The 9,476-nt window shown below is 41.6% G+C and overlaps 1 long non-coding RNA gene across 1 annotated transcript; it reads left to right on the top strand.

Moving 5' to 3' along the window:
• Nucleotides 1–454: 454 nt before the first annotated feature.
• On the top strand, nt 455–1,453 carry LOC138177514 (uncharacterized). The gene is made up of 2 exons (XR_011172528.1): nt 455–576; nt 920–1,453. It is a non-coding gene; the product is annotated as an uncharacterized lncRNA (long non-coding RNA).
• The last annotated feature ends 8,023 nt before the right edge of the window (nt 1,454–9,476 follow it).

Raw genomic sequence — 9,476 nt, 5'->3', positions numbered from 1 at the left:
AAAAAAAAAATAAAAGCATGTTAATTTTAACAGTAGTTTAATTTTTAATGTGGGACCCATGCTGTTGTGCATATTGGTAGCCTAAAGTTCTTTATTTTGAGGTTCAGCTTGTATGCCACCTCCTTTAGAAAGATGTAATGGGGACGGCCAGGTGGCACAGTGAGTAAGAGCACCGGCCCCAGCGTCGGGAGACCCGGGTTTGGTTCCGGCCTCATATACTTGGTACCCACACAAAATAACTGGCTATGTAACCTTGAGCAAGTTACTTAACCCCAATTACTTTAAAAAAAAAAGAAAAGAAAAAAAAGAAAGATGTAATGGCAAGCAAACACGTAGTTAACACCTTTTTTTCAGCTATTGAATTAAAACAGCAGTAGTTAACACCTTGTTTCAAGTATTGAGATCCCACAACTTGTGAATCCTAGAACTTATGAATTTCTGCAACAGGAGGAGGAGGAGGAGGAGGAGGAGGAAGAGGAGGAGGAGGAGTTAATGACCATCTGTAAGGAGAGGCCCAGGGTAGAGAAAGCAGAACTGAGAAGGAAGCTCTTGTCATGGAGAAGGAGAAAACTTGTGGTATCTTGGCACTCTATGTTTGTCTGTGTTGATGTTTATTTGTGATACTTTGTACAGAAGCTCTGGGACCTTACTGGAAGCCCTGAAAGAGGATTTTTCTGGTTGTCTGTTTACAGAAGTCCTGGAGGAGGGTTTTGGAGGTTCTGGGATTTTACTGATGATTTGTATTGACTTCTTGGACCTTGTTTGTGGGTCTTTGTTGATTTTTATGGTGATGATTTGTGTTGAGTTCTCAGACCTTGTTGGTGGGTCTGAGTTGATTTCACAGGCAGATAGTGAATTGATGATGGTGCTGGCAATGTTTATAAGTATTATTGTGGCTCTATTAAGCTTTGTTTCCCAGAAACAGGAACTGCGAAGGACTTGAGGTGGATTGGACATTGTGAGCTTCAATATGGAACTGGAACTGGACAAGGAACTGGATGAAGAACTGGACAAGGAGCTGGGAGCTGCCTGCCCTCCAATCCAGGTGGCAGTTGTGTAGATTGGGGCAGGAGCTGGGACCATGGAAGAGGAACCATGGAAGCTGAGAGCCAGCCTCAGTCAAGATGAAACCTGATGCTGACTGAGAAGATTATGATTTACTGTGACCTAGGGGTGGAGAACTTAATAGGCACAAAGTACAAAGGGGCCTTTGTACTTTGTGCCTATTAAGGAGACAAGCCTCCTTAAGGATGAGTGAATTAAGGACTTACTAAATGATTGTGTTACTAAATGAATGTTATCTTTTGCTTAAAACTATGTGACCACTTTGGGTGAAAACTATGTGGCCACTTTAATGATAAGTTGTTAAGTTATAACATTGTGAATGTTGTGCTTTGATTTCTTTCAATGTTTTGTCTTAGTTTGTTACTGAATAAATAGAGAGTTCACTATACTGTGTAATCATAACCTTGAAACTGTTCACAGCAGCAGTCCTCTGGAAAGCTGCTTGTGCTTGGCTTTCTTGATTTCCCTCATCTGTGCTCCGCTTCCTCAAGTCAAGTCAACAAGCATTTATTTCCTTCTGGGTCAGGTTCTTGCTATGCTCTGAGGATACAAAGATGGGCAAACGAAAGGCCTTGATTTCAAAGAGCTCACATTCTAACAGGGGAGGCAACATCCAAAGAACTATGTACAGAAAGGCTATATACAGAATAAATTGGTGATAATCTCAGAGGGACGGCACGAAGACTAAAAAGGACTGAAAAAGGCTCCTTATAGGAGGTGGGACTTTAGTTGAGACTTGAAGAAAGCCAGGGAAGTCAGGAGGCAGAGACGAGGAGGAGGGAGAGAGTTCCAGGCATGGCGGCAGACAGTGAAAATGCCCAGAGACAAGGGAGAGTCCTTTGTAAAGAACAGCAAAGAAGCCAGTATCACTAAGACTTTAATAACCAAACAGAGAATTTTATATTTGATCCTGGAGCAATATCTGTTTAAATGGGGAGAGGGAGGTGTCAGGGAGGGTGACTTGATGAAAGTTGTGCTTTAGGAAGATCAGTATGACAGCTGAGCTGAGAATGGATTTTAGTGAGAAGAGACAAGCTATTACAGTGTCTAAACATGAGGTGATGAGAACTTTCATCAAGGTGGTTGAAGTGTCAGAAGAGAGAAGGGGGCATATACAAGAGATACTACAAAGGTAGAAATGACAGGACCTGAAAACTGTGGGGAGCGAGAGAGACAGAGAGAGAGAGAGAGAGAGAGAGAGAGAGAGAGAGAGAGAGAGAGAGAGAGAGAGAGACAGAGACAGAGACAGAGACAGAGAGACAGAGAGAGACAGAGAGAGACAGAGAAAGAGAGACAGAGACAGAGACAGAGAGACAGAGAGAGAGAGAGAGACAGAGAGACAGAGACAGAGAGAGACAGAGAGACAGAGACAGAGAGAGACAGAGACAGAGACAGAGAGAGAGAGACAGAGACGGAGATAGACAGAGACAGAGAGACAGAGACAGAAGACAGAGACAGAGAGAGAGAGAGACAGAGAGAGAGAGAGAGACAGAGACAGAGAGAGAGACAGAGACAGAGAGAGACAGAGAGAGAGAGGCAGAGAGAGAGAGAGAGACAGAGACAGAGACAGAGAGAGAGAAGATTAGAGGAATGCACCTAGATTGTGGGCCTGAGTGACTGGGAGTTTGGTGGCACCCTCTACAGTCATAGGGAAGTTATAAAGAGAAAATTTGGGAGAAAAAAAATAATGATTTCAGTGTGGGACAGACATGGTAATTATTATACTGTATTTCTTTCTTGCTTTAAATGTCTCCTTGCCCTAGAAGGATGTAAGCTATTTGAAGGTTAGAATTGTTTTTGATCTTATCTTTGTTTTCCCAGCACTAAGTACAGCACCTTCCTTATACATAGGAGGTCTTTAATAACTGCCTATTGGATTAGATTGAAAAACTGCTTCTGCTTCTTACTTTACCTATGTGATCTTGAGCAAGACACAATACCTGTCTCTCAGCCTCCATCTATCTCCTTGTCTGTAAAAGGAGGGAATTAAATCAGATAGCCTTCCTTCCGCTAGGCCTATGATCCTAAGATCCTGTGAATTGACAATGAGAATGTAGGCATGCTTTAATTCAGAGCAGATGTTGTTCAAGACATAGGTAGAAACGCTGCGTCTTAGTAACAAGGTATGTCATAGATTGAATGAGAATGTCTGCATGCTTACAATTTAGTCCTGGAGTAAAAGAATCTGCCAGACGGCTAGAAATATTTTCAGACCAGATCATATTTTCTTATGGTATCAGATGTTCAACTGACGGTTCTTATTTTAAACAGGAAGCAAACCGGATGATCTGGGCTTTCATGTTGAACTGTCCATGTAGCCAAGTCTCTTTGTGGAGCTGTTCACATGTTTTAAATCTAGTAACAGTAAATAAGCAGAAGAGACAATTTGGAGGTTACATTCCTGGGACAAAGCTTGAAGGGAATCACAAAAAAGAATGAATATTTTGTAGGTACTGCAGTGGCTGTCAAATATTCACCCTCACTAGGAAAAAAATGGTGGCCGTTGGAATTCACGGCAGCTACTCTTTGGAACTTAAGTCTCTTTGGGACATGTGAGGCCAATTGGCTAGCGAAACTATAAGTAGCAGGACTTTATTAGGGATAAGAACCAGAGCTGTGATTTCATTGCTATGGGGACCTCCCAGATGAGAGAAGTACCTCTACCAATGTAAGTTAGCACCTTCTCTGCAAGTTAAAGCCTTAAAGAGTTGCCTAGAGGCTGAGTGGCTAAGTGAGTTGTTCAGGATTGCAGAGACAGTAAGTATCAGAGGAAGGATTTGAACTCTGGTCCTGCTGGTTCCAATGCCTACTCAATATTCAATGCTTGAAGAGAGACACCTGGGAGTGGTCAACAGCAATCAAGGGCATATCCACAGGGACAGGAGCAACCAAAGAAAGCTAAAGTGGCTAGTGTTTAAAGACACAACTAGGGAGAATGCTGTAACCCCCAGAGGAATGATCTGCTAGCTACAAAAGGAGAAAGGGGGTCAATGGTCCTTTGATCCTCTGAGAAACTTCCCTCCAGACTTGTCACATCCCAGCCATGTCAAGCTCTCATGGCTCCTAGTTTTATGGATAACACCTGGGTCTTTCATCCTTCACATTTTAGGGCAATTCCAGACATTAATATAGAGGTTTAATGGGAATATTAGAGTCTTAAAGGGAATGGTAGGTCTCTCTCTGATGTCACAGGCAATAAGGTAACAAGGACTGGCTATGAGGCTCTTCTCTAGAAGGTTCCAGCACTGACCATTTGTGCATGAAAGATTCCAAACACGGAGAGTCTCAAAAAAGAGAGAGGACAAAGGGTGCCAAGCAGGTAGGATAGGGGCACATATGGAACAAAGACAGCATGTTGCAAGAAATACTGAGATACCTCGCCCCCTCCCCAAACAGAGGTTTTTCCAAAGTATCACAGGGGACTAAAAAGGGAAGGAGTATAGGAGAGGTTTCTGTCCAACTTGAGTTAGAAATAGTCCTATTCAGAGATAGGGTATTGGACTAAATGACCTTAGGGGAGGAGCCTTGGTGACCTGAGAAATTGGCAAAGCTGTAATTTGATATTTTTATGTATTACCAGCTCCTCTATAGTACAGCCAACTTGCCTTTTATTGTGTGCTATTTGTCCAATAAATACTTGTTGACTGACCGACTTGTGGAATCCTGGTACATACCAGAGAAGAAGACAAAGTTAAACATTAATCAGAAAGCATGTTGTTCTGGGACACTAACACTTCTCAGGAAGCAGAAAATGTTAATGAGCTTTCAAATGCCTGGTTAGTGAATAAAAGCTGTTTTGAATCTGGTTGGGGAGGGGAAATGGGGGAGGGACAGAACTGAAAAGGGGGGGGGACTCCCCTGCTTCTGGTTGAATTTCTCTCATGTGCTGTCAGTGCCAATGACAGAAGGGAAGAGAAACTAACTACAAAATTAACCATTGATAGGTGGGCATTCCTTCATTTTCTGTAGGTAAATAGAATGAGACAGTGGGGAGATGGGATCTTTTTTCTAGAGTGGACTTCACAGGCTACCATGTCCAACACCCTCATTTAACAGATAAGGAAACTGAGTCCCAGGGAAATCAAGTAGTTTCCCCCAAGTCACAGACTAAGTGTAAGAGGCAGATTCCAAACCTAGTTTCTCCATCTCTAGGCAGGAATTCTTTAACTTGAGGCCTATGAACTTGTTCTTGTTTTTAATATTTAGATAACTATATTTTAGTGTAACTGATTTTCTTTGTGATCCTATGAATTTTATTTTACTGAAAATATATTTTACTTTATTTAAAAATATTCTTGTGAGAAGGGGTCCATAAGCTCCACCAGATGACCAAAAGGTGAAGAATTCTGGCGCTAAAGTCATTGCTTTTTCTACCCTACCAAATGATATGGCCTCCTTAGAATCTTTGCATTAAAAGAGACTTCAGAGTTTGGCCAGTCTAACCCCGATCTGAACTGTGGATCACCTCTACAGCCTTTCCCTCTTCACCACACTCCCCAGTAAGCATCCCACCTTTGTTTGAACATTTCCAGTGAGTGCCACACCTATTAGGAAGTACTTTCTTATGCTGGACTGAAAACTCTCTCTGTAACTTCAACAAGCATTTTTTAAGCACTTCGTTCATACTGAACAGCTTGTAAAGGGCAATACAGTTCCTGAAATCCAGCAGGTGGAGGGCATTCCAGGCACAGGAAACAGTACAAACAAAAGCCCAGAAAGGTCAGGTTCAGAGTACAATCCAGTTTGACCATATAGAGGATGAGAGAATAATGACCTGAATGCAATGCTGTAAGATGTCTTGTGCCAATCTGACTGCTGGGAAAACAGCAATAATTGTTAATGTCTATGTAGTCCTTTTTTTTGGTAAGGTTTGCAAATATACTTTATGTATATTTTCTACTTATAGTAATCTTTGGAAGTAGGTGCTAATATCTCCATTTTACAGATGAGGAAACTGAGGTTGTGATTTGCCTAAAGTCACACGGAGTGACTACAGCCAGGTGAGAATTCATGTCTTCTTGACTCCAGGTCCAGGTCACTACCCACTATGCCACCCAGCAAAGTTGGAAAGGCTCGTTGCCTCCATTTTGTACAGGGTCTTATATTCCAGGGAAAGGAACTCAAATTTACTTGATAAGCAATAGGGAACCAGTAAAGGTTTTTTTAACAGAGGGGCACATGATAGATTTCTATGCATAATAGAGATCAGTCTGCCAGTGATTTGAAGGTCTTATTAGAAGGGAGGAAGAGAGAACAGGTGAGGATTGTTAGATCTTCTAACCATCTCTTCCTAGCTCATACCATCTAGATAATCATTCCTCTTCTTTGACAACCCTTTAGATGTACAAAAAGGCCTACCCTGTTTTTCCTAAGAACTCTTTTCTCCAGGTAAAACGTCTTCAGTCCTTCCAACTGTTCTTCAGGTACCAAGCTTTCAAGTCCTCTGGGCCTCCCTGGTTGCTGTCTTCTGGATGTGCCCCAGATTGGCCTGTTCTGTCTTAAAAAGAGCCTGGATAGGGCAGTCTCAGAAATTCTCTATGGGTTGGTGAAAAAATTCAAAACCATATCAGACAAGCATGAGTTAAAAGAGTTGGAAATATTTAGCCTAGAGAAAGAAGACACCAGTCACTCGACAAGCATTTTTATTATTGTTGGAGTTAAGTGACTTGCCTAGGGTCACCCAGCTAGTAAGCGGTCTGAGGCTGGATTTGAAGTCAGGTCCTCCTGACATCAAGACTGGTACTTTATGCACTGTGCCATCTAGCTATCCTCTTAAGTTTTTTTTTTTTCTTTTGGCAAAGCAATTGAGCTTAAGTGACTTGTCCAAGGTCACACAGCTAGTAAGTGGTCTGAGGCTGGATTTGAACTCAGGTCCTCCTGACTCCAGGGCTGGTGTTCTATTCACTGCACCACCTCACTACCACTAGCTATCCTCTTAATAAGCATTTATTAAGTACTTAAAATGTATCAGGTACTGTACCAAACACTGTGAGGATATAGAGAAAGCAATCCCGGACTTTTAAGGAGCTCATCTTCTAATGGGGGAGAAAACAGGTAAACAGATACATACAAGGTACAGTCAATCCTCAGCTTTCTGGCATTTAACTTTTGCCTGATTTTATGAATAACCTCATTTTCTACTTTCACGTTGGCAGCTATTTTTTCACATTTGTGGCTATGGGCAGTAGAGAAAAAATGAGAGGCACAATGCCCACAAACCTGGGGGGGGGCAACTGGTATACTACAAGGCATTTCAATGGTCTTGTTCACCCCTCTGTTGTAAAGAGGTCCCTGTGTATTCATTGCGTGTTTTAGCTGTTTGTCTTGAAAACTGAAGTTTTGTGTTGCAGTTACGCCCCCAAAGCATAGTGTAAGTCTTTTGGGCTCTAAGCCCAAGCATGCAAAGTCAGGGATATGACTTTGTGATAAAATAAAAGTGTCAGATAAGCCTCGTGCCAGAATGTCTGCAGCCTCACTAAATTGTGCTTTTGGTGTTAATGAATCAACACTTTATATCCTCGAAAAGGAGGAAAGCATTTATGGTCCTGTCGATTTCATGCGTTATGAAAAGTGAATATTGGGGTGGGTGAGGAGGGAAAAAGGGAAAGAATATGGAACTCAAAGTCTTAAAAACAAATGTTACATGCAACCGGGAAATAAGATATATAGACAATGGGGTATAGAAATCCATCTTGCCCTACAAGAAAGTCAGGGGTAAGGGGGTAAGAGGAAGGATAAATGGGAATATAAGAGAGGGCAGGTTGGGGGAAGGGGTAATCAGTATGCTTGCCATCTTGGGGTGGGGGCAAGGGGAGAGATGGGGAGAAAATTTGGAACCCAAAATCTTGTGGAAATGAATGTTGAAAACTAAAAAATAAATAAATAAAAAATTTAAAGCAAATGTTAAAAAAATTGTTGTTACATGCAGCCGGGAAATAAGATACACAGGCAGTGGAGTATAGAAATCCATCTTGCCCTACAAGAAGGTAAGGGGGAAGGGGGAAAAGGGAGAGATAAGGGGGATATATGAGATGGAGGAAGGAGTAATCAGTATGCTTGCCATCTTGGGGTGAGGGGTAGGGGAGAGATGGGGAGAAAATTTGAAACTCAAAATCTTGTGGAAATGAATGTTGAAAACTAAAAATAAATAAAGAAATTCTGAAAAAAAAAATAGAAAATCATGGAAAGAATAAACTGACAAAATGAAATAAGTAAAAAAAGTGAATGTCGTCTGAAATCAATATTTTTTAAATTGAGATATAAGTTCAAAAGATCATAGAATTATTAACAAGCAAAAATATTTTGCATATTATCAATTTTATTTTGTGTACTGATTTTATGGGTTATTTCATGTTTACTGTGTTAGGAATAGTGCATATTATGAGAATTAATGTTATAAAGGATTATCTGCAGGAAAGTGTTTCAGCAATCTCTAGAGAAAGATTTCAGTTTTTCTTGGGCATGGAAACCTAACCCCCTATTTCCCACATGATCAAAGAAGCAACATTTGCGTTTTGTACTTTCATGCTATTTTCTAGGATCGTTACCCCCACAAAAGTTGAAGATTGACTGTATATATAGAGGAAATGGAAGGTAATCCCAGAGGGGAAGGCACAGCTGGAGGGAACACGAAAGACCTCCTGCTGAGGATGGAATTTGAACTAAATTGAAGGAAGCCAGAGGTGGAGGTGAGGAGGGAGGGCACCACAGGCATAAGGAACAGAGACTACTGCGGCCTGGAGGTGGCTGCTAAGAGCTTTCTGTGTGAGGAATGATAAGGAGTCCACTGGAGCTATATTAGAGAGTGTCTAGATTAGGAGTGGGGAACCTGTGGCCCTGAGACCACATGTGGCCTTCTAGGTCCTTGGGTGTAGCCTTTTGACTGAGTCCAAGTCTTAACAGAACAAATCCTTTTATTAAGGTAATTTGTTCTGTGAAGTTTGGGATTAGGAGGATAGTGTTACCCTCTACAATAATAGGGAAGGTGGGAATAGGGGAGGGTTTAGGGGGAAAGATAATGAGTTCTGTTTTGGACACAATGAGATGTCAAATTGGACATCCAGTTTGAGATGCCTGGCAGACGGAAATGTCAGATTAGATGTCAGCAAAGAGATTGAGCCAGGACAGGTAGATCTGAGAATCACCAGCATAGAGAGGATAATTAAATATATGGGAGTTGATGAGATCACCAAGTGAAATAGTATAGAGGGAGAAGAGAACAGAAGACTGAGGGACATTTATGGTCAGTGGGTATGTCCTGGAGGAGGATTCAGCAAAGGAGACAGAGAGGGAGCGATCAGATAGGTAGGAGAATCAGAAGAGAGTGATTAATAGAATCAAAGGCTGGAGAGAGATCAGAGAGAACAAGGATTGGGAAAAGGCCATTGTATTTGGTAACTAAGAGACTATTT

This window comes from Petaurus breviceps, unplaced genomic scaffold, assembly GCF_028583685.1.
Source record: "Petaurus breviceps papuanus isolate PSGF00001 unplaced genomic scaffold, PetGlider_PUasm1.0 90424, whole genome shotgun sequence".
In the NCBI taxonomy this organism is placed as follows: Eukaryota; Metazoa; Chordata; class Mammalia; order Diprotodontia; family Petauridae; genus Petaurus; species Petaurus breviceps.
This window is presented reverse-complemented; position numbering and strand designations above follow the sequence as displayed.